The sequence below is a fragment of the Mesocricetus auratus genome, unplaced genomic scaffold (assembly GCF_017639785.1).
Source record: "Mesocricetus auratus isolate SY011 unplaced genomic scaffold, BCM_Maur_2.0 Super-Scaffold_100008, whole genome shotgun sequence".
NCBI lineage: Eukaryota > Metazoa > Chordata > Mammalia > Rodentia > Cricetidae > Mesocricetus > Mesocricetus auratus.
In genome coordinates, this window is record NW_024429192.1 from 47,216,699 (window position 1) to 47,240,669 (window position 23,971).

Below are 23,971 nucleotides of genomic sequence, written 5' to 3' on the forward strand. Positions count from 1 at the left end.
TCTGCAAAGATGAATTTTCCTCGTGCAGCATTGGGGCCATTACTCACTAGGCTGTAACTCTTGTTTTCCAGCATCTGCTGGGAGGTTTGCCTCTGAACCTTTAGGGAGGATCTCTTGGCAATCAGATAAGCAAATTCCTGTAGCAGAAACAAAACAAACTCGTAGGACTCAACCGTGTCTTTTGGAAAAATCTGAGTAAAATATGATATGGGATTTCTTTCTCCTTCATTCCAAGATGACCATGAGGAACTGGGAACAATGGCTGTCATCAGAGCCAGGCTTCTATTAGGCATGGTGGGGTGGAAGGAATGTGAGGATCTACTACCGAGGCAGCTAGGATGCTCGCCTGATCTGAAGTGTGGTGGGTGTAAGGCACCGACTGGGGTGCTCCCCTTCCCAGTGTCAGAACTCGGGACTTTTCCAGTCAGTCCTTCTTCTGCTCCGCCCAGTCCAGAGGCTGCCGGGAGCCCACTAGCACCTTTGTCCCTTACCTGTCACTGTTTGTCTGAACCCAGTCCCTGAGGAGGACCTCTCTAGAGCATACAGCTTGATGTGGTACAAGGATTGGGGCACCAGGGGAACTCACAGACCTGGGAGAGTCACTCTTTTGCAAGTCTGGAACTTCAGCTCAAAGGTTAGAAGACGATTTTCGATGAAACAAGTCCTCATATTTCTAGTGAAATTGGTCTATCCCCTCAAGCTAGTGTCTAGTCAGAAATGAATGTGACATTTTCAAGTTTTCTTGTTTGGTATACATTCTCTTGCTTTGTATATATTAATATCAGGCCATCAGACACCATCTTGAAGTAATTATTAAGTTATTTCTTCATCTGAGCGAAAACACTGATTTGTTATTAAACCCAGACCAACATTCTTTCAACCTGTCATTCCCACCTGAGACAGCATTTATTCTGGAAACAGCAAATACGCGGCTACTCACGAATGACACACCAAGCAAATGTTACAAGTCCCTGAGGGTTTCATTTCTTTTCTCTGGCTTGCTTATGAATGACAAAAGCAGTTTTCCCGCAGTGCTCTCTGTGTCAGGCACTGCATGTGCAGTGGTGACCAACGAGAGACGATTAATGACTTAAACAGCTCAGAGTGCATGCTTGTTCCTCACCCTTCAGCGGTTATGGCCGGATGGCAGTTTTTCGGGTGGCCTGTTCATCCACAGGACTGAAGTTTACCTTTGGGAACCCGTCTTCTTCCAGACAGCACTTCACTATTTGCAACTTCTCATCTGAGGCCCCGGCTTCTGTCTGCTAATTTTAACTGCAGTCATCTACTTCTCTTTTATTGATGGATGTCACATCCCAGCACCACCAGAAGCTAAGCTAAAACAAGACAAAAAACGGAAAGAAAAACTACAAGCGATCTTCTGAAGGCACCTGGGAAACATCTTAATCAGAGAAAAGGGGCAAGCGCACTAGATCATTCCATCGAAAACAGTTTTTTATTATTATCCTAGCCTATCTTTTCCCATGACTCAAACCATGATTGTTTTACTCCCTTTGTTGAGTCAAAGGAATTGCATACATTAGACCTGATCTTTCTCAGGAATCCATTTACTCGTTTTTCTTTTCCTGAAAGTCTTTGCTGTTGGCCTTTCCCACAGGTATCTATTCATTTCTTTGACTTTTTTTTTTTTTGCATTTACTTTCATAGACAGGGACTTGCTGCCAAGTCCTTGTTTATTATCTTGACTAGGATTTGTTCTCTACTCGTTACCTTCTGGGTATCTTAGATATAGAGCCAGGTTCCAAGAAAATGGGCTCTTATGTTACCCTGCAAACCTGCAGAACCTTGTTGGAGGCAGAATGAGGTTTTTTAGCTCAGTTAGGAAAAATGCTGTCTGTAAATGACAAGTATGTGGATATAGCTCAGAGGTGCTCCACTAGCAAGTGTGAAACCCTGGGTTTGATCCCTAGCATTGCAAATATTAATGACAATATCAATCAATCAATCAATAACATATTTCCCTTTTGGTAAGTATGAGAACACTGAACTGAAACCAGATATGGCAACACACAACTTAAAATCCAGGATTTAGGAAGCCAAGACAGAAAGATTGTGAGAAGTTCAGGGAAGGTATAGGCTACATGGTGAGTTCCAGGCCAGCCTGGGCTATAGAGTGAGACTGAGTCTCAACAAAACAAAACAAAACAAAACAAAAAAACAAGAACACTAAATTCATTGGGAAACTGGGCCAAGTAAACCAAATATAAGAGCAAGAAAGTTCTTCAGGACTGGGCCAGATTCTGCCCTTTAAAAAGACAATGTAATTGTAGCAAGAGTGCAGACAGCAGTGGAATTGAAGACTGAAGCGGAGGCCTCCTGTGGTAGAAGGACCATAGAAGAGAAACTGAAGTGTGTCGGGGTGTGACTCCTGTGGTAGGGGGACCATGGAAGAGAGACTGAGGGCTCCCTGTGGTAGAAGGACCATAGAAGAGAGACTGAGGGTTCCCTGTGGTAGAAGGACCATAGAAGAGAGAGACTGAAGTGTGTGGGGGTGTGACTCCTGTGGTAGGGGGACCATGGAAGACCTATTAGGATATTGGAAGATTGAGTCCCCTTTGCACCAAAGCAGAGAATATCCCTGTAGCAACTATAGAAAAAAGAACAGGAGAAACATCTGCACTAAGAACAGCAAGAAATCCCCTGGGATGCCAAAGGGAAAGATGTTTCTAGAAAAGCAACCACATACCTAAACGGTTTGCCAAGAATGTTTGAACAGGCCATCATGACAAAACCAATCCCAGAACCTCAATTGTGTGTTTCAACAACTCTTTAGCCTGCCCCTCTTACTGTTAACCTGAGTTTTTGGTCTTTGTTCTCTTGAGCTTTGACATCTTCCAGGAAGCCATTGCTTAAGGAAGATTAGACTCTGTGATAGCACTCTTGTGAACTGTCCTATGCTTTTGACAGGCATGGTTACAATGATGGCCACTCAGTCCAACAACATTGCTATTTGTGCTGGGTCTTTTTCTAGAAATTAGCAAACTATTTCTTTTTCTTCTCTCTCTCTCTCTCTCTCTCTCTCTCTCTCTCTCTCTCTCTCTTTTGGTTTTTCAAGACAGGATTTCTCTGTGTAGCTTTGTAGACCAGTCTGCCTGCCTCTGCCTCCTGAGTGCTGGGATTAAAGCATGTGCCACCACCACTGCCCAGCTTAACTCCTTTATTTCTTGCTTTTGTTTGTTTGTATTTGCAAGCTACTTCATGCCTTCAGAAATCATTTCTACCCCTTGATTAGAACCATAAAAGCAATCGGTATTATGTAAGATCATTCCAACAAAGAGTTCAAAGACCAACAATGTGGCTACAGCTTAGTTGGAAGAGTTCTTTCCTAACATGCAAGAAGCTCAGAGTTTGATTCCCAGTAGTAAATATATTGGGCTCGGTGGTCACAGCTATAATCCCAGGACTCAGGAGGAGGAGGTAGGAAAATCACGAGTTCAAGGTCATTCTCAGCTTCATAGTCAGTTTGAGGTTGGGAAGATCACAATCAAAGTGTTGTCAGGTTCAGGGTCTGACCTGACTCCACAATTGCCAATAGCTATCTTCTGGTTATGTCTTTCATGGTCAATAGAGATAATTACTTTTCATAAAATACTGATTCATCATGGTTCACCAGCCTCATCACCTCCTCATACAATCATATTGGAGGTTAAGACCGGGCATTGGTGGCACACACCTTTAATCCCAGCACTCAGGTGGCAGAGGTAGGCGGATCTCTGTGAGTTCGAGGCCAGCCTGGTCTACAGAGTGAGTTCCAGGACAACCTCCAAAACAATATAGAGAAACCCTGTCTCAGAGGAAGGAACACCAATCTGAAATCTAGGCAGTGCCCTTAAAGTCTGCCATTAATATCTTTTCACCTGGGTTTTGAAACCATCAGCCTTAGGGAACTAGTCACCAAGTTCTTTGTTTCTTTTGGAAAGGGAGGTTCTCCTTTTGTTTTGTTTTTTATTTAAATTAGAAACAAGCTTGCTTTACATGTCAATCCCAACTCCCTCTTCCTCCCCTCCTCCCCCATCCCCCATCAGTCCCCCCAGGCCTCTACCCAATCCCCACTCCATTCCCCAGGGAGGGTGAGGCCCTCCATGGGGGGATCTCCAGTGTCTGTCATTTCATCCAAGGCAAGGCCTAGGCCCTCCCCCATGTGTCCAGGATGAGAGAGCATCTCTCCATGTGGAATGGGCTCCCAAAGTCCATTTATATGCCAGGGATAAATACTGATCTACTACCCAAGACCCCATAGATTGTCAAGGCCTCCTCACTGACACCCAAATTTAGGGGGTCTGGATCAGTCCCATGCTGGCCTCTCAGCCATCAGTCGGGTCCATGAGCTCCCCCTTGCTCAGGTCAGCAGTTTCTGTGGGTTTCACCAGCCCAGTCTTGACCCAAAAAGGGAGGTTCTTAGAAATTAGAATCATCTACTTTACATCTCTTCCACTAGTTCCCTCTCTATTAATTTGGTGTTCTTGACCTCTACAAACATAGAAAATGCTTGCTGTGTTCTTCTTGTCTGTGAGTATGGGGTTTTCCACTGGCAAAGGTGTAGGGATGGTTTGTCTCCTAGGAATTCTCTCTCAGCAACTTCCTGTCACCTTATGTTTCTGCACTCACTTTAGTACTCCGTACCCCAGTACCCAGTACCTCAGTACACAGCTCCTCAGTGTACAGATATGCTCACAGATTGGTTTTTTTTCCCTTAATGATCCCAACCAGCAAAAAAAGAAAAAGAAAAAAAGAAGGAAAGAAAAAGCTTGGAGTTTTCACGAAGGTCTTGTGTGGGTGAACTAGGCTGTGTGGATCTTCATGTTGTCTAACCTTACTTCAGGTAGGCCCTGCTGAGACAGGGAGAAGCGGGCTTCCAAGCCTCTTCTGCAGGCCAGCCTCCCTTCGCCAGTGCTGCCTCAGCACCTGTCGGGAGTTTTCTCACCACACTCCCACTTCTTGAACCTTCCCTGGAGAGATTCTAACTTTCGAGGTTCTCACAGGATTGCCACTTCACTTCACGTGCCTTTTCAGGGGTCTCTCCTCAGAAGAGCTCCTTGTTGAGAAGGCAGATTTCATGCCAGCTAGCAACAAAGAGACCTTTCTCCAGCCAGGCCTGAACAACCACTTCCTGCTTTGTGAGCTTTCTGTGAAACGTGGCTAACAGCACTTAATTCGGGTTTTACCACTAACCTGTTCATCAGACGTTAGAGGAACTGAGTCAGCTTCGTACCCGCCAAAGGCCATAGAAGGAAGGAGACTGCAAAACACAGCAACTGAGACAGGGAAATGAATGCCAGGAACTGGGGGCAACATCCCTGAGGTCCTGATGTGGAAGAGGAAAAGATGGGGCCCATTCAGTCATGGGTGGGGTATTCTGTGTACCAGGACCTCTGAGAACTCTCTCACAGTTTTCTGCTCGTCTCAGTGATCAGGAAGGAGACTCAAAGATGCAGCAACTTGAAGCAGAGAGATGAGTATCAAGAACTAGGAGGTGCTGAGGTAGGAGAGGGGAGAATGGGACAGTCACTGCAAAGGCAGTGTGCTCAAAGTCTAGTTTTCGGTGACAAACAGCTCCCCATGTATTGCTCAAACAGCAGCACTGGGTTTGAGGTAGGCAGACAGCCTTTAATCCTTCTATTACCAGAGCACGCTGGAGCTAGAACTGCCTTGTTTTCAAAGTAGGCTAGGCAAGGATTCAGGCATCACTGCAATTTTTGGTGAGCTGTACTTGAAGGGGATTTGTACATGTCACCTCTAGTTTAACAGGCATCTGTCTCTTAAACAGTCACAGAAAGAATAAGAAAGTGATGAACCAGGAACACAAAGGTGGCAATGTTCAGATCCCTGACCCAACACGTTTCAAAGCCTGCTCTTACGTTTTCTGGGTGGTTTGAATTCTGCTCCTCTTCGCCCCTGATTAAAACACCCCTCTTGGAAGGCCTCACCATCCCTGGGGAGCAGAAAGGAGATGGGATAGGGGGTTAGTGGTTGACAAGGGAGAGGAGAGGGAGAGGGAACTGGGATTGACATGTAAAACAAGCTTGTTTCTAATTTAAATTAAAAAGAAGAAGAGGAAGAAGAAGAAGAGAGGACAGACCTAATACCTCATCTTAAAGGGGTTACTAATGAGTAATTTTGCTGCCTTAGCTTATTACAAAACAATGTCTCATGACTTTTAATGTGTACTGTAATTTAATTCATACACTAAAATTCAGATCATTAATGGCTAACAATGTTTTTTGCTGGACAATCCTGGTTTAAGTAAAACTGACTTGTAGCAAAGTGGATGTGACCTTTTTTAAAATAACAATTCGAATTGAATAATACTATCACTGCCCTCCCTTTCTCAAGATAGGATTGGACCTAATTATTAAAGTTCTACTTTCCACAAAGATGGGGGGTGTTACCTCAAACCTATTGAATGGTCTTACACTTAAATTTATATAACTGGGCATATGAGTATGTTTAAACACTGGGGAAATTCTGTCACTGTCTCAGAAACGAGAAGACTCACCTGTGTTTCAGTTTGTGTTCACTGGTCTGTTACAGGCAATGGCTAAACGTTAGGAAGTAACTGTCTATTGACTTGATCATGTCATTTTAATTAGGATCCCCTAAGTCAAAAGATGCTGCCTTTTACCACTGGAAGGCACTTACTGTGGTCTATGTATAATATCAAATAAAAATGTATTTAGCAAAACAAAACAAAACACCCCTCCTATTAATAGAAAACTTCCTTTTGCTAAATGCACCTTGAGATATTGTAATTGCACATTCATCCTTGAATTCCTGTGGAAAAATTCTGCAGAAAGGGGTTATCCAGTTATCCATTAAAATGCTTATTATCAATATAATTCCTGCTAGGAGCCAGCACTCAGGGAGCAGAGGCAGGCAGATCTCTGAGTTTGAGGCCAGCCTGGTCTGCAAAGAGAGTTCTAGGACGGCTCAGCTGGGGCTGTCACACAGAGAAATCCTGTATCAATAAATCAATAAATAAAAAGAATACGTAATGGAGCTTGCTACATGGGAATTTTGCTGTTATCCAGCTAGAGTGGAGGGCAGTCAAAAAGCGGAGGAGGGGCAGTAAGCAAAAGGACAAAGACCAGTGCAGAACGGGAGGAGACGGAGGACATTTTGCTCACCTCTCACATTTTCCCAGGTGCAGTTCTACCTGGGAGATGCTTTGTCTTAACCCAAATGTTCAGAGAGGAGGAAGCCGGGAAAGAAAATGCTAACCGTGGTGGAGACGGGGCAGGGACAGAGGGAGGTAGAAGCTAAGCTGGAAGAAACTTTTTAAATACAAAAAATGATAAGTGGTAGCTAGAATAGCTGGTCCCAGAGAGCCCTGAGAATGCCGGACTGCCGAGCAAAGGCCTCTCTCTTTTTTCACTTTTCTTTTTAATTTTCTTTTATTTAATTTCGCTGCAGCACGTATAATCAATTACAGACTGAATCGGGATAAAGGGAGGGGAAGCACTTTAATTCATAAATCAATTTTATACGGTCATCAGTCAGGTTGTGAATGCAAATACCTCTGTCGTTTTAGGTTATTCAGAATTAATTGACTCCCACCGGGTTGGGCTGCAGATGGGGAGAGGGGTTTTCTCACAGTCTTCTTGGGCCCAGCATGGGAGCACATGACTTTGTCCCTCCCCCCTCTGGACCTCTGACCAAGGCCTTCTCCTTTACTCTGTCCGCCCCAAGTATAGAGACCTTGGCGCGGGAGAGGGGGTGGAGGGCTGGAGGTGGGGGGCGAGCATCCAGCAAGAAACTGGGTAGATAAGAGTCCAGAAAGACTGAAGAGGGAAGGGGAGACAGAGAAAGACGGAAGCTCCCAGACAAACTCTTCAGCTCGGGCGCCGCAGACACCTTTATGTGATTAGAAATGCTTAACTTTCAAGGATCGGCTTTTTAAGTTCTCTTGAGCTTCTTAAAAGAAAAGGAAAAACGAAAAAGAGAAAAGCCAGAGACCCTGGGCTACAGCCGAAGGGAAACAGTCCAGATTTCACCGGGATGCAGGGGTTTGTGAGGTTGCCTGAAACTCACAGCAAATGAGCCGCCGGCCGGGGACAAAGAGCCAGCTGCCCTGCCTCCCAAAGCTCAGGGGGAGTGAATGAGACACCCTAGTCTGGGGTATTTTATGCCAGCCGCCAAAGAGATGGCCTGGCTGTGACCTTTCACACAAGGTGGAGAGAGGGTGAAACCAGGCCAATAAAGGTTGACCCGGGCTGTCCTTGCTGGGTAACACTTGTTCTCTAAGTCCTAGAGAACAACCCACAGAAGTTGACTCTAATTAGGAAAGGACACACACCCACCTATTTGGTGTGTCCTGACCTGTACTTTTCCATTTTTGACCCTTAGCTAAATATACTCTTAGCTGGGTTGCTCCATCAGAGCTACCAGCATCACAGTGGTTTTCCACACCACCCTGCCACAGGAGACCCCAGGAGCTGGTTTTGCTTGCCTCTCTGTTTTTGCACTCAGATGTCTGGGCTCGGTCCTAAAACACTGTTCTATGTGGTCTCTAGGAGGGCCTGGGGAATTGGCATTTTGGACCAGAAGTGAATCTGGTGTTGAACAAGTGCAGGAAGCACTGGAGTGTCTATGGACTCCAGTAGACAAATTCTCAAAGACCAGCCTCATCTCCAAAGGCCTCATCCACTCACCACAGCCTGTCAGAGCTTCCTAAAACATAAAGCATAGACTTGTCGTCAGAAACAAAACACATTGGTCCAAGAAGGAGGTAGAGAGGGAAGCTGATTTAAGAAGATGCATGTGCTGGGCAGTGGTGGTGCATGCCTTTAATCCCAGCACTCGGGAGGCAGAGGCTGGAGGATCTCTATGAGTTCGAGACCAGCCTGGTCTAATACAAACACAGGGTTGTAACCCTTACCAGATTCTGAAAAATTAGATGCAATATTCTGATGTATGATCAGCCTCTGATCCAAGGCGATGAGGCTTATATGCAAATTAGCCGTGTTTATTTACTTGTGAAGACTGAGAGGAATTCTGGGATTGGTTCCTTTAGCCATTCATTTGTATTACCATCTATTACTGGAAGCAGTAGAACTGCCTTTCTTTAAAAATGTTCACACTTCAGGTTTCTCTCCAAAGTTAGACTTGACTTCCCTTGTAGAAGTCAGAAGGTCTTGGTGCCTGTGAAATGCCTATTTCCTGTTAATGTATTTAGCCAGCAGCAAAGAGAAGTTTGGGGAGAGACTGGTGCAGGATGATAGGGTACCATGTTCATAAAGTTCAGGGATTCCACAGTAGAGAATCTGAGCTGTGCGGAGGTGGTGGGGGGATGGGGCGGACACTCAAGCAGTTAACCCAACATGGTAGGACCATTAAATACCCCAGCTTTGGAGTCAGGCTGACCAGCTCCATCACTTACGTTGCACGAGATACACAGCCTCTGTGCCTCCATTTCTTCCTCTTGAGATAAGACTATCAGCTGTACCTACGTCACGGGAGTGTTGTGAAGGCCTGTTACTTAAAGCATCCAGCAGGCTTGGCAGGAAGCAAAGCAAAAAAAAAAAGGCAGGATGTGCTTGCAATGAGGGAGTCTGAAGAAAGGGTGGTCAGAGGGGATCTGACCCGGTCCTCGCAGTATCACCAACACCATCTCAGAACTCAAGCATTCAAACCTGCCCCCACCCCAGAGTTAGTGAAGAGAAACTCACTGGCTGGGACCTAGAACCACATAGCAGTTATGGAACTGCTGAGTAGTTAAGGGCTGGAGGCACCATGGAAAGCAGTAAGGATCTGCTTGGAGTTAAAACAGTCTGTGGAAACCAGAGAGATTGGACCTGTGCTGTCACGGGAATATGAGCTGGGGGCTGGGAAGACAGGAAATGTGAAGGGACTCCATCGAGACAGTTAGCCAAAGGAAGGGCGTCTGATAGCCTCTCACTAGAGCCCAGAGCCCAGGGCAGCTTCCTTCTCTTGTACCTCTTGTCCCTCAGCCCCTAGGAACTAGGCCCATAGGAACTTGTGATATTATCTGAGCATGAGACTTCAGCCGATTGCATAGCCTACTCTGTCAGCAACAGCAGACACTCAGGTACTCCTGCAGAGGGACTCCTTGTCGGGGAAAGGATGGAGATCAAGCTGCGTGGCTTTGATTTGCCAGCAGGCAATCAGGCATTTCCCTACTCTTACAGCAAGGATTTCTAAGGACCAGAGATGGGAGACAATCTGGACTTAGTTGGAGCTGGCAAGACTACTCAGTGGTTACGGTTTGCACTGCTCTTCCAGAAGAGCCAAGTTCTGTCCCCGGCATGCACACTGGGAGGCCCATAACTGCCTGGAACTCCAGCTCTAGGGGGCCTGACTCTGTCTTCTTCTCTCCATGGGCACCTGAGCACATGTGGCACATATACATAGACATGACACAGACACAGAAATAAATCGTAAAAAGACTGAGCATCATTTGTGTAAAAGTAATTGTAAGAGTCTGAAGGTGTAGTTACTATAATGTTTGCTTTTATGGATTCAATACCCAACATGGAAGGAGGGAGGGAGGGAAGAAATGAAGGAATGGAGGAAGGAAGGGAGGGAGAAAGGAAGAAAGGAAGGAAGGGAAGGAGGGAGGAAAGAAGGGAGAAAGGAAGGCAAGGAGGGAGGGAGGGAGGAAAGTAGGTGAGGCAAAGCCATGGCTGATAACCTATAACAAGAAGGCAGATTGAAAATAGAAAAGTCCAATAAATTGACTCGAGCATTATGAGTGTTTAGGTTTAGTGAGGAATGGTCAGTCCTATAGGCGAGTGCCTGGATTATGATCTAATGGTTAAAGCTGGGAGATATCAGCCAGACCTACTTTCTCAGGTTCTTCTTGGTAGCTTCTGGTTTCTATTCTTTCCTCCTGAGCAGGACACCTCCCCCATGAAGGTCTTGTGGACACTTTCAGGAGGGGTAGCCGAAAGAATCCGTTTTGACTTTCTCTCCTGCAGCAAGACAGGACAAAACCAGAGAGGGACCCAGTGGCCTTTCTAATCTTCCACACTCCATAGTGACCCCTGCATTGGTAAGAACCTCTTGGGTGCCAGGCACTGGACAAGACTCCAAAGAGAGGAAAGGGGGAAGTAAAGAGGAAGAGAGACAGGGAAGCGAGCAGGAGAGAGACACAGAGACCAAGAGACCCCAGACTCAACTGACATTAGTAAGAAGAAAGCATAATTTACCCCCTATTTTCAACTCTTTACTCAAATTTGAGATTTGGGCTTCAGCAAAACATTGAAGTACAAATTATTCATCTCATCTCCCTTACACACATACATACAGAACTTACACACACACACACACACACCAGCAAGCATGTCCTGTCCTACCATTCGGTGAAGTCTAGACCTGGTGGCTGCCAGTTCTGCTGGTATTTCACTTTTGATCACACAGGTGTTAAAAGTTAATTAAAGAAACAAATTCTAGAAATTTCTGGAGTCTAAGCCAACTCCACCCTAACCTCCATTTCATGAGGTAGGAGTAAAGAAATTTGACAGGCACCCAATTTCCTGTGAAATGCACAAGAGCGTAGGAGCTAAGAGGGAGGCAAGATTGGACAAAGACATTTTGGGTTTTATGTCACAGGACATATAAAACTCTTTTGTTCTGCCTGTCAGAGCCCCAGTCCCACTTGGTCCCACCCACCCTGGATCTGCCCCTCCCTTCTCCACCTGGGTCTCCATCCTGTAGCCTTCCACCCTGGAGAAATAGGTCACAGCAGCCTCCTGAAGTGTTACGGCTAGGACACATGGGTCCCTCCTGTCGTCCCACTGGTCGCTTCCCCCAGTTGAACCCTCGCATTCTGTCTAAATGTCATCTAATTCTTGCTGGGACAGGAGATTCTAAGAGGGGTCCATCTGTCACCCTATCATGTGTCCTGAGACATGCCCATTTATTCCCTGAGATGAACTTCTGTTCCTCTCAAACCTCTGCCACTATTTCTTTCCCAGCTCAGTTCTGAATAACCAAATGAATTTTGCCAAAGAACCACAGCTGGCCCATTAGGGACTAAGTAACAATATGAAAATAATTGAGAAAAAGAAAAAAAATCCCAGGACCCCCATGGGGATTATTTTTTGCAAACTTTTCTTTGAGGTGCCTTCCATGCCCTGTGTCATTCTTTAGTTCTGCACTTAGTCGTTCACCACCTCCCCCCCCCGCAAAGCACAGGCCACATGCCTACATTCCTGAACAAAGTTGATTTCTTCTCTTTATAAAGTATGAAACATAAACTTGGCTACAGCTGAAGGCTGCTGGGATGTGAGGCCCTGTGTGAATGCATGGCCCCTTTCATGAAATCTGGGGGCAGTTAATGAAGGTGGGGGGTAGAGGAAAAAGAGGAGGAGGCGTGAACCTTTACGCCCCAAGCGGGCTTCAGAAGAATTTACAGCTCTCTTTCCTGGAGACCGTTAAGATTTTACTGCCTTGCACCAGCAGTTACAATGCTCCATAGAGATCCGTGCTGTACAGGCCTAGGACCCCGTTTGCTAACCCTGGCAAAAAGCCAGCCAGGCTGAAGGCTTGGTTCTGGGTAGAGAAACAACATTAGCTAAAGAGAGAGGTGGCCTGGCAGAAAGAGGGAACTCTCAAAGCAAAGTGTTATAAAGTCACCACCTATGTGCTGCAGTCAAACAGGGTTGGCTTTGGATGACTTACCTTCATTTATTAGCTTGTGACATTCAACAAGTCATTTAGTCACTCCAAGGCTCGAATTTGTGGGTCTGTAGTTGGAGATCATCATAGTGTTTACCTTATTGGATAGTTGGAAAAAGCAATTCCGCCCAGTGTAGGATTCGCAATAAAAGCTTAAAAGATACCATCTCATTCTAGTGGAAAGAAGAGAATGGCTGAAAGAGGCTCTGGGCAGAGCTTACACTTCTAAACTTGGCCGTGCATGCACAGGAGACATGCTTTCATTCTCCACCCTGGAAGTCCCTTCTTTCTCTCATCCTAATCGGTTGGGCATCTTGGGTGGCAGGAGAAGGAGAATGAAGGACAAAACTGAAAGGAAAAGAAAAGGTAATAAAACATAAAAGATATCCAAGTGGAGAAATAATTGGAAAAGACAAGTGAAAGAAAACTATGCAAGGAAAATGAGTAGAGAAGTGACAATAGCGAGAACATGTGCAGTTGGGTATAGACTGGGCAGGGAGCGTGGAGAGACCAGGAGTCTAAAGATGTACAGGGCTTGGTTTACTGGCAAACACCTCTTCTAGGGAGGTAACAACTCCTAGAAGCCATAGACTCTTACAAAGGAATCTAAGCAATACCCAAACGTTCCCGAAGAACCTACAACCACACCGTATACTTTTTTGTCAACCTCGGTTCCCCATCCTACTTCTCAGTGATAAACGGCCCTGCCCTGCCTCCCACCGTCTCACACCTGCAGACTTTATGTAACCCTGTAGGTGATCCTCAACACTTTGTGCTGCGCATGCCTCTGTTGAAAGGGGAGAGTTAAATTATGCCAATCCTGCAACCTTGGCAAGTGAGCAATAAATGTTTGCTGACTGAATGGATGAATAATGAGGCCTATTAGAGGCAAGCCTACATCCAAGCCAACTAGACTGCTAATAAGCATAGCGTTTCTTCCTGCGGGGAATGACGTATTCTAGAATTAGAAGGCCATGGTGACTGTGTATGGCTTTGTGAATGTACTAGAAACTATTGACTTGTACATTTTTAAATGATGGATTTTATGAGTTATATTCCAATAAAATAAATTTGAAAACACAAAATGTAACCATGCAGAGACAGTTGTGTTTAGCACATCTGTTTCCATTCTAGTCTTGACCTTGGGTCCTCTTATTGTCTTTTTTGGTTTTTTCAAGTTTTTCTTGGATTTTCCAGTGCTCCAGAAATGTTAGCAAAGGCAAGGATGGTTAGATCGCCCAGAGATTAGGTGTCTGTGTACGAAGGGCTCAGATCGTCTCCAGCATTCATGGAGGGGCTCCGTAAACTTTTCAACCTGTAAAGTTCTCGATATACATCTTTCTGAAAGACACACCCAGTTACCTGAAGTTCAGGATCAAGGAAAAACTAGGCCATCACTTAGTTTCATTTTAATGTGTGTCAACCTTGTCATACCTTTGCAGAACACTTTCTCTCCCCTAAAAGCCCAGAGCATCTAAATAGAAAGAAATAGCTTTCCAGATGAATGAAGATGGACAAAATCTAGCAACGTGTTCATTCTCCCCCTCTACTGACCTCTGCTCTGTCCAATCTTCTTCCCTACACAGATCTGTCGGCATAGACAATGCCTCAGGATTGGAAATGATTGTTTTTTACAGACATTTCCATTTTGTGAGACCATATGATTAGCTCATACATAGCCCAGTTCCCATAGATTTTGTAACAAGTTTTATGAAACCATAAACACCATTTATAACATCAACAACAAGCTGTTAAGACAAAGGGAGCTTGGACCTGGAGAGATGATTGTTTATTGGTTAAGAGAACGTACTAACTACCCTTACAGAGGACCTAAGTATGGTTCCCAGCAGCTCCTAAGCACTCTGGTGCACAGATACATACATACAAACACATAACTCCTGCACTCTGGCGCACAGATACATACACACAAACACATAGCTTAAAAAAAAAAAGATAAATGAGTAGCCAAGGCTCTATAGTCAGGGTTGTTTGCTTTCACATGAGCCTCCCTTTCAGTTTCTACACACACACACACACACACACACACACACACACACACACACACACTGAGAAAATGCCTCAAAATTAAAGAGAAGCTATGGTATGCAGTGTACATCAGCAAAGCAGAGAGCATGCGCCATTGGCTCTGTTCCAGTCTGGGGAGTTTCTGGTGAGGGACGGACCACATCATTTCACCAAGGCAAAGTTCAGACGGGCGTGATACAACTCAAGCAAGAACCTAGAGATCCATTCATGGGCACTTGCTGATTAAAGAAAGGAGCTGAGATTCAAAACGGAGAATTTCTCTGGGTGGAAAGCTCACGGTCCACTTGTCCTTCTCTCCACTGAATGGAGGTTCCTCACTCTCCCGGCTTACAGCCACCTGTCAGTGTGTGCTCATGTCTACTGACTTCGTGGGGATTCACTCACCCCCGACAGCCTCCAATTCTCAGCCTCCCACACATACATAGACCACCCCCTTCCTTGGCAACCTTCTTTCCAGATTTCCGGTCCCCAGAGACCTGGGGAGGCTGTAGTTTTGGCAGAGTTTCAACTTCTTTTATCACAGAGGAAAAGATGAAGATGCTGGTGTGAAGGCGGGGTTAAAATGAATCCACCAGACCCAAGATAAATGATAATTAGGTATTTATTAGGGAAGCACTTACACAGATAAGAGTAAATAACCACTTCAGTCTTCCTGCTCCAGAAGATGCAGTCTCTGCCCTTCAGATGCTCTCACCATGCAACCCAAGACAGCATCGTCCAGCCCTTCCTCTGCCTTAAAAGGGGTCACGTCTGAACCGGAAACCACACTGAAAGGGTGTGGCTACCATCACAAGTTCACTGGCAAAGCAAGATGCCACAACACCAGTGGGCTGAGTCTGCGGACCTCTGTTCCCTGAGTTCATAAACTTCCATTCTGAGCACCAGACACACCACTCAATGTCTGTGTCTGCTTTGTAAGGAGTCAGGGGAGTTGTCACTGAGGGGTTCTCAGGCAGATACTGTGTAACCCCAACACCTCAACAATATAAACAACGGACACTTTGTTCGCAGCCTACGTGAACTGTCTTAGTAGGCCTGGGAGTCACTTTTCTCCCTTGACAGATGGGAGATTTGTTTTACTCCATAACCAACTTGATTACTGGGAGTTTCTGCAAAGCTAGTTCACACCAACCTTGCTAGGGCCTTGGTGGTGGTTTGAACAAAAATGGCCCCTATAGGCTCATAGAAAGTGGTACTGCTAGAAAGTGTGATCTTGTAGGAGTAGGTGTGGCCTTGTTGGAGGAAGTGTGTCACTGGGGATGGACTTTGGAACAGTTGCAGCAAGTGCATGTATTTGGTGTATAAATGTGCATGTACCTATGTGTGTGTTGAGGAGCACGCATGTGGGCAGGTGCTGGTGCACATGTACATGTATGCAGAGACCAGAGAGAAAGCTCAGGGGTTGTTTCTCAGGCACCCTCCACTCCTCTATTTTAAAGGTGGGCTGGAGGGACGGCTCAGTACTGAAGAGCAATCGGTGCTCTCCCAGGTGGATTTCCAGTACCCACCTGGTGGCTTACAACCATCCAAAACTCTGGTTTCAGGGCATATGGAACTGTCCCCTAACCCCTGTGGGAATCAGACACACACACACACACACACACACACACACACACACACACACACACACAGTACACTTACATGTATACATTCGTATACATAAATATATTTTTAAAAGAACAAATAAATAAGTAGACATAGGGTTTCTTGTTGGCCCAGAATTTGTCAAGTAGGTTAAGCTGACTGGCCTCAAGTCCCAAGAATCCCCCTGTCTCTCTTGCCATAGCTGAAACTATAAGCATGTACCATTGTATTCAGCTTATTTTCTTTCTTCCTTATAATGGGAATCTGAGGACTGAACTGAAGTCCTTCTGCTTGCAAGGCAAACACTTCATTTACAGAGTTATTTCTCCAACCCTTATATGCTTGCTTTAGTTTTGTTTTGTGGTATTAGGAAATTGAATCTAGGGCCTCGTGTAAGGTAGGAAAGTATTCTACCACTGAACTACCCCTACAGACCATGTGACCTGTGTATTTGAACACTGGCTGTCCTATTGGTGACACCATTTGGGGAAGTTGTGGGATTTTTTGGACAAGGGACCAAGCTGGAAGACTTAGGGCTATACCACTTACAAGTTATAGGATGGCTTCCCATGCTCCCTGCTTCCCAATCCTCAATGATGTAAGAAACTGTGTGGCATGTTCCAGTAGGTGGAGACCAAGGTGGTCCCAGGTGTCATGCCTTCCTTGCCAGGATGAACTCTACCCCTTAAACCATTTGCCTACATAAATGCATCCTCCATACAGCTGTTTCTGTGAGGTGTTTTGTCAAAACTACAAGACAAGTAATAAATGCTAAATACATCTATTACTTGGAGGAGTTAATATGGAAAGAAGCAAGACTGAGCTAGGGAAACTAAACGGGAGCCTGGGGAGACTTAGGTAAGTGAATGGGTGACAGATAAAGGAAAACCTTAACTCAGGAGTGGAAAGGAACAAAGACATCAGAGTCAGAAGGATGAAGACTTGGGCTAAGTGAATTCCAGAGAGGGATGGAGGCTCCAAATGAGGGGACTTGAGCTATCACAAGAACAAGGCACATTACAGCTAAGGGGTGGACCAGAAGTTCAGTCAACAAAGGTTGAGAGTCAACATGGGACTTGTCTGTTGAAGCTATAGGGAGCCAGTCATCACATCTCAGGAGAGCAAGTGACTTTTTTTTTCTGAAAGGACCATCTATCTATCTCTTACTTTCCTGTATACATCTCTACTCCAAGATTTAACTACACTCTGAATTGAATGCAAAATTCACATTGCTCTGCACAGAAGGGGGAAAGGCATACATAATGGCTGTTAATTGGTATATGCTTTCTTAATGTAGCAGGCATGGAGTTAGTGCTATGGTACCCATCATCACCTTAAAGTCCAACTCTGTGAGGCATGCATTATTTTCCCTTTAATGTACATCAGGAATCTGAGACTCAGAGACGAGCAATGGCTGAGACTCAGAGACCTAGGGTCATAAAGCGAGTCTGTGTCAGAGCTGGGACCCATCTCCAAGACTGATTGTCTGCAGAAACTGTGCTTCTAGCTGCTGCAATATTCTTACTTCCTGCTGGAAACCAAGAAACAGCAGCCGTGGGTTTACATGCAAAACCCCTACTCCCTTGGGTACTGGAAGTGGAAAGCTACAGAGTGGAGCAGGTGTGGGAAGGATATTAGAGCCCCTTCACCACTGTCCCTACACTTATCCACATCCCAACTCCAGGTCCTCGTCCACCAGGCAGAAGCCCACAATCCTAAGGGCCTAGAAACATTTTAATTTATTCTGAATTTTTTACAGGAATATAATGCATACTAATCAGTTGTAAAGGGTAATACTTAATGCTTTGGGGAGGAGAAGGTGGAACACAAAGGAAAATTAACACCTGTGAAATTCTAATGTGAGCTTGGATGTTTTTTAAATAACCTAGACCATGTAAGGGGTGTAATTGCAATCCCTGCATAGGACAGCCTCCTCTTTCATTCATATGCTGAGTAATATAGCACTCTGGAAACCCTTTCATAATATGCCTCTTTTGGAAAGCTGTTCTCTTTAGTTAAGACAAGGGATGATCTAAATATATCCAAATACTTACAGATATAATTAAATAAATAGATATTCAAAGTGAGCCACCATGTGGTTGCTGGGAATTGATCTCAGGACCTCTGGGAGAGCAGCCAGTGCTTTTAATCGCTGAGCCATCTCTCCAGGCCCCATAAGCACTCTTTTTAAGGAAATTTATTTTTATAGAAAAAGAAACTGAACACTGGAGTTGTGAAAATTTTGAATTAAGTCCCCACAAGCAGGAAGCAGCGCCACTGCTGATATTTGTATGCAATATGTACACTGCTTTTTCCTCATCGTTACATTTTTTGGTTTGGTTTGGTTTTTATTGTTCTTGTGTTTTTGGTTTTAGCTTTGGTTGTTTTGAGACAGGGTTTCTCTGTGTATCCCTGACTCTTCTGGAACTCTTTCTGTAGACCAGGTTGACCTTGAACTCAGAGATCTACCTGCTTCTGGCATTAAAGATGTACACTACCACCCAGCATCATTAAGGTTTTCATTCCCAAAGCTGACGTGCTAAAAACAGAATGACAAGATATTTATTTTGCATAAATCTTTCTTAGGATAAATTTTCAGTAGTAAAATGTTTGGATTGAATACTGAAATGTTCTTGTTTCCATGTATCATCAAATAGCATTTTAAAGTGTGTTGCTAATTTAAATGGGTAAACTCTATATGAGCATGACTTTTTCCTCGTATCCTTCTAACATGTTTTTGTTTTAATTACTATGGTTTTGGACTGTTTTATATTCATCATTCCATGCTCAAGGGCAGAGATTCCCAGGAATTCCATTTGGAGGAAAGTGGTATTCTCAGTCTTTCAAGGTTATGATCATCTGTACTAGCTATCAGCTGTTTATACACTGTTGAGAAGATGAAAGAATCTGTTTTGAGAAAGAAAGGAAACCAGGGACTAGAGTTTTAGGGAGTCACAAGGAGACTATGAAGTCCAGAAGGTACAGTATTGATTTAGCTGGGCTGGGGAGTCCTTTCCTTCCTTTGGAGCTAGGGTACTCTCTTTACTTTTCAGTGCCAACACACACACACACACACAGGAAAGCAGTTTTTACTCACCCACTCTTCATATTGTTTGAGTGTCTAGCATGATGTAGACAACATTGGAGAGAAGGACATCAATGAACAAACACGATGTGTCCTAATGAAGCTTCGATTTTGGTGAGAAGCAGCAAACATATGTATGATGTCAAGAAATAATGAATGCTACAAAATGTCTCTAAGAAGGAAATGTATCAGAGAGTTCACCAACATAAGGGTTTGGGGCATAGGTGTGAGGTTGGAGGATATGGGGCAAACAGCTTCCGAACTCTTACTAGGAAGTACTCTTATGTTCTCTGAGAAGGAGCCATGTTCTCTATGTTCCCTGCGAATGAGACATGATCTCTATCATCGTATCTTTCATTTTGCTCTAAGAATGTGAAAGCTGTGCTTACATACTGCTGTGTTGGGGTCTGGAATTATTCCTGTGTATTTAGACACAATGTCTCATTGCTCTATGTTGATATGTAGTGTCCTTGCCCTGTGTCTAGAGCCAGGACTATTGCTCAATGTCTAGACGCAGGGTTACTGATCTCTATCAAAGCAATCAGAGCTCCTGCAGACTTCCCTCTCAGAAGACTAGAAAGTCCAGTCAAGGCTTACCCTAACCCTCTCTAAGATGTGGGCCAGGCTTTTTAACTGCTCTGCCCAGGGCCCCAATTAAATCCAATTAAGTAAAATGCAGCCATTAGACTATCTATGGGAAGAAAGGTCTCCATCATCCTGTCCAACCCTAGCCTTCTTTTTCTACCCCAGCTTGCCTGTAAGACTTCCAAGTATACAACAGGATTAACCCATCAGCTCAGCTGCACTGGGAGAGGGAGGGAGGCAGGGGGAGGAAGTATCAATGGTAACGCACACCAGTGAGCACTGAAGAGGCTCCATTCACCAGCCAACAAAACCTAGGCCAAGCCTCTGACTTAATCAGCCAGGGAGGCTCCAACAGGAAGAACAGAACAAATCAAAGCTTCTTTGGCAATGCAGACACAGTTGCTGTGAAGTCTGAGCCCACCAGAAACCCCAGCAGAGGGGAAAGTACACACACACACACACACACACACACACACACACACACACACACACCTGTGAAGCCACAGATTTCAGAAGAAAAAGGAGGAAGAAGACACAAGGCACTGAAGAGATAGCCAGAGCTGACAGGATCAAACAAAATCTTCATTTTAACAGCGCTTTGTAGGCCAGGTTTTAGGAATGCTGATCTTTGGGGTTTTTTCCCCCAATTAAGATCTTTCTCACACTTCTCGTTGAGAAAAACAGCTCAAGAAAGAGTTGGCAATCAGTTCGAGTGTAGTCCATCATAGTGTGGAAAGCATGGTGGCAGGAGTGTGAGGCAGCTGCTCACATCCTATCCATAGTCAGGAAGCAGAGAGGCAAGTGCCGCCACTCAGCTCACTTTCTCTTTCATTCAGTCCAGGATCCAAGCCTAGGGAATGGTGCCGCCCATAGTAAGGGTGGGCCTTCCCAGCTCAATTTAACCCCTTTTGGAAACCTTCACAGACACACCCAAAAGTATTTTTCCATGACGGTTCTAAACCCAGTCAACTTGACACTCAATATGAATCATCACAAAAACCAGAGTGCTTTGATGAAAATCAAAATGAAACACTTGCATGGATTTCTACATGAAACCTGTTCCAGTTCTGAAGAAACTTGCCTGGTACCATACACCAATACAGCTTGTCTAGCCAGGCAGTCTTTTTGCAATTCTCACATTCTGGTATTCATTTTGTGAAGTAAATTGAGATGACAGATAGCCCTATTTTACAAGTGTGAAGACCAGGACTTTGTTCCCTGTGGCTGCCTTTTATGTTTATAGCATACCACTCTAATAACTCGGTCAGCTTCAGTGGTACCATGATCCCTTGAGGTGACAGTGATGGGCACATACTCCAGGGGAGAGGTCAGAAGCAATAAAATGGGATGACAGAAGCCACTTAATTCATAGGTGACAATAAAGCACAAGTTGGAAGAAGAACACAAAAAAGAATTATGGCTGAACTCAAGAAAAAGACCCATCTCCAACAGCCCCATGGGTTGTGACTGGAGATACTATATTTTAAAAGAAGAAACAATGTTTCCCATCTATTGGGTGTAGCAATTCAATGGTATTTTTCTCCTTTTCCTTCTTTCTTCTTTTTTATTTTTATTTTTCCACACAGGGTTTCTCTATGTCACTCTGACTGTCTTAGAACTCATTCTGTAAACCAAGCTGGCCTTCAAACTCAAGAGATACACCTGCCTCTGCCTCCTGAGTGTTGGAACTGAAATTATACGCTGCCACCACCCAGATTCTCTCTCTCTCTCTCTCTCTCTCTCTCTCTCTCTCTCTCTCTCTCTCTCTCTCTCTCTCTCTCTCTCTCCTTTAAGACAGGGTTTGTATAGCCCTGACTATCATCCTAGAACTCAACTTATAGGCCACTGTGACCTTGAAGTCAGATACCTGCCTGAAGTGCTGGTCTGAAATTCGTACATTTAAGTCTTACTTACCTTGACTATTTCTTTTAACAGAACACAACAAACTGTGTGCTTCATTTATTCATCTTGTCTCTATACTGGATTTTCACCTGGAAAGAGGGCCTTCGCTTCCACGAGGTAAGACAGATGCCACACTGTGTGTTTGTCAGATGCTGAGGGGGTCTGGTAGAGTCGATGATGACTAAAATGACTCACAGAATTAGATAATGACTTGTTTTTGTTTTCTTCTGCACTCACATGTTTTGCTTTGTGTGACCTTGTGTTGCCCTGTGGTAATCATAAACTGCATCTTCCCTAAGGCAAGTCTGCATAAGTTCACACAGAGGAGCGTAATATTAGTAGCATTTCAACTAATGGGCACAATCATAAAAAAAAAGGGGGGGGCTGGAGCTGCCGGCTGTCTTTTGTGAGGCCTTCAAATAAGACATTTCTAAATAGCTCTGGGGCGAATAGTTTTGGCTGAGAAGTCTAGAATAAAAACAAGATGAGGTCTGTAAGTAAAGCACAAAGCTATTTGTGCTCAGTTAATTTCTCCCCAAGGAATAGGTAAGAGATGGAGCATCTAAAATTATTGTTGAGTTGCTGTGACCAATAAACAGATGGCACACGTGTCATTTTCCTTTAAAATACAATACCTGTGACCGCTACCCAATGACACCCTGGAGACGTGCCTTCCTCATGTGCTCTGCTATGCTCCTTTTCCCGCTCCTGAGGCAGCTTCTGCCATTCCATCTTGTTCTGATTTCTACCCCTCCACAGTCCCACTGCTTTCCCTCGGTGATACTTTCCGTCCAGGGTCCTGACCTTCCAGTCCTGGCGTAACTTCCCAATGCTAAGTGGTTTCGGCCATCAAAACAGAGTTCTGGGGACGGAAGAACTTTATGCAACGTTTCTCTCGGTGTCTTCATGACAGGTTTCCCTTTGCCAACCCTCCTCCTCGACATCACAGAGGGTTTTAAATGCTCAAGCCAGACCCAGTGTCTCTCTCTGCCTTTTGTTTTCAGGTCCTGATGTGCAACTCTCAGCTTCTTCTCCAGCACCATATTTACCTGTGTGCCACCATGTTCCCCACCATGATAATGGACCAAACCTCTGAAACTGTAAGCCAGCCCCAATTACATGCTTCCTTTTATAACAGCTGCCATGGTCACGGCATCTTCTCATAGCAACAGAACACTGACCGAGACAGAACGTTGTCTCGGTCAAGGTTCCCTCTTCAAAAGGAAGAAGAGGGAACTAGATTACCTTGTACCCAGTTGACATAATAAAACTGGCTTCTAAGTCACATAACTGTGTTTTCTTGCTCCAAATATTGATATAATTGTGGTGCCATTCCCCCATACCCCAGTTGTCATCACAGAAACACCAAAATCAGGGGAATGGGGGAAGAATTGTCCTGCCAGTGCCAGTTGATTTATTTACCTATAATAAAAAGAGACTGGCTACTCACTCTGGCCTGATCAGCACATTGCCTCAGTGAGACCAGAGGAAGCTGGCCCTCAGAAATATCTCTCTGTAGAGAAGCTTTGGGTTGTCACCAAGTACAGATCAACCACTGTCTGGGACTTTGTCCAAAGCTACCCGTGTTGCTTGGTTTCTATTGTTCTTATGGTCAATCATTGCCCCCTCTCCAATTGCCCAGGCTGACACAGTCTTGTAATTCTAGCACTCAGGAGGCTGAGACAGAACAACTGTGGGTCTGAGGCCAGCGTGAACTACACACAAAGCCATGTGTCATAAAACAAGATAAAACAAAACAAAAGAAGCCCCCTGAGCTGGAGCCAGGAATTGCTACTTAACAACAGAATGGAGAGGAGGGTACACCCTGGTCTGGATTGGCCGGGTGCAACTCTCCTCTTCTAGTACATGGCTTTGTGACTACCGCTCACGTCACCTTTCCTCACCTATAAAGTGGCAGTAATTACATGGCATGGAATTGCTATGCTGCTGAAATAAATAGCACACATTAAATCCTGAGCCTGGGTCTGGCATGTCAAAAGGGCTCCGCGGATGTTAGAATTATCAAACATGAGGAAATCAAGACTCCAAAAACTTAAGTCACTTGCCTGGGGTCACATGGTTAGTAATTAGCAAAATTTAAACTCTGGTCTT

General features: G+C 44.8%; 1 long non-coding RNA gene across 1 annotated transcript; it reads right to left on the minus strand.

Moving 5' to 3' along the window:
* Positions 1 to 854: 854 nt before the first annotated feature.
* LOC121141780 lies at positions 855 to 10,941 on the minus strand. Its single transcript, XR_005878720.1, has 4 exons — positions 10,823 to 10,941; positions 5,880 to 5,953; positions 5,194 to 5,326; positions 855 to 1,337 (listed from the first exon to the last, which is right to left on the minus strand). It is a non-coding gene; the product is annotated as an uncharacterized LOC121141780 (long non-coding RNA).
* Between the last annotated feature and the right edge of the window lie 13,030 nt (positions 10,942 to 23,971).